At 53.4% G+C, this 1,698-nt stretch overlaps 1 pseudogene; it reads right to left on the bottom strand.

Moving 5' to 3' along the window:
• Positions 1-1,698, bottom strand: part of LOC103606809 — a 7,755-nt pseudogene that overhangs the window by 2,812 nt on the left and 3,245 nt on the right.

Below are 1,698 nucleotides of genomic sequence, written 5' to 3'. Positions count from 1 at the left end.
AGGGCTTGCTCAGAGACTGGGTGTGGCAAGTGAGAGGAAAAGGCCTGAGGATGACCTTGCACTTGGGCCTCATGCTGCAGGGAAGATGAAGGTGGGAGGAGTAGCTTCCAGTAACTCAAATGGAATTCCCAGAGGTCCTTGTGCTGGGCCATCAGATCCTCCAGTTGCTCCTTAAAACCCAACCTAGGGACCAACCACACAAGTATGAGGGGCCACGGGCTGAGACCTCCACCCCACAGCCTGGCTCAGGATTGGGTCTTCATGCATATACTTGGAGATCGGCTCCACTGGGAGCACCTCCACCACGTTGACCCTCCCATGCTGAGCTTGGCCAGCTCCTCCTCTAATGCCCATCCATGGTAGTGCACCACCCACAGCCTACCTGAGCTCCCCAGGCCTTGGGTGCTGGGGTTACCTCAGCTGCCTCTGTTTGTTCTTCTCTTCCTTGATCTTGGAGTTCAGGGCAGAGATTCTCTCCTTGCACTCCTACAACATGCTTTGCTTCCTGGGAAGGGGCAAGGCAACCCTCTCAGCTGCGTTCTTTGAATGAGTCCCCAAAAGAGGAAGGGGTAGGGCTTCTGGCTCTCTCTGTTGAGGGCCATTCTCTCCCTCTCCACTGAGGTCCTTCTCTGTAGTATGTGTGTGCTGGGGAGGTGGGGGGATGATGTGAGCACACGACCCCTGGAAGCATCCTTGTGAGGTTTAGGGAGATCAACATGGACATATTCAAGTGCACATGCACACATGTATTAATATCATCTGACCCTCCTAAATACTTCCAATCTTTCAGTCTTACGGTGTGCCAAGGCTTGGGGTCACTGGTCACAACATGAGCTAGATAAGCCTTCAGGAAGCAGACAGATGGATGGGGGATGGAAGGATAAGGGATGAATGGAGAGAGAATGGACAGGTGGTCAGCTCGATGCCTAATGAACAGGCAGGTGAGTGAATCTACAGCAAGGAGCCAGGTGACAAAGAATAAAAGACACAGTATAGAAACTGGCTGAAGAAACTGAAGTGAGGACAATGTGGCAAATCAGTGGTTATCCCAGTGAGTGAGAGAGTTACCCTCAGCAACTGCCAAGGGTGGAAGACACTCTGGCTTTTCAATGTACAAAGGGAGAGAATGGGAGCTGTGGGTTGAGACACATCTCTCTTCCTCTCTGCTGGGCCAGAATGAAGGGATGGGCAGAGCCAGGCTTGGCTGTGAGCTCATACCTCTGTGCCTCACCCTCCTTCTCCTGGCAGTGCAGCCACAGGATCCTTAGGGTCTCTGCAGGGAGAGAAACAGGGTGCTGTGAGAGTCCACCTAGCATCAGGTTTGGCCAGAGGGAACAAGACCAGATCATGTCCTGTCAGTGGACACCACTAGTCCAGCAGAAACAACAGGAGGGACTAAGCTGAGGCAGGTTTCAAAGGCCTCAGCTGCTATAGGGAGAGTGGGCTTCTGCAGGGTAGCACAGGCAAAAGCCAGGAGACAGAGGAGCTGCCAATACCTTGATTTTGCTCAAGATCTCCTTCAGGCATACTTTCTCTCCATGCACTGGAAAACACAACATGTTCAGAGATCAGGGACTGCCCACTGAACCCACAGGGATGGGGCTTGCCCTTGGTTCACTGAAGACTGGGTATAGCCCGGCCCCCAATGCCAATGTGGACCCCATGAAGTGAGCCCCCTCCTCTCTGGTGCCCACTCCC

This window comes from Galeopterus variegatus, unplaced genomic scaffold, assembly GCF_000696425.1.
Source record: "Galeopterus variegatus unplaced genomic scaffold, G_variegatus-3.0.2 Scaffold6856, whole genome shotgun sequence".
Lineage (NCBI taxonomy): Eukaryota > Metazoa > Chordata > Mammalia > Dermoptera > Cynocephalidae > Galeopterus > Galeopterus variegatus.
The sequence above is the reverse complement of the archived record's forward strand: the minus strand, read 5'-3'. Positions and strand labels throughout refer to the sequence as shown.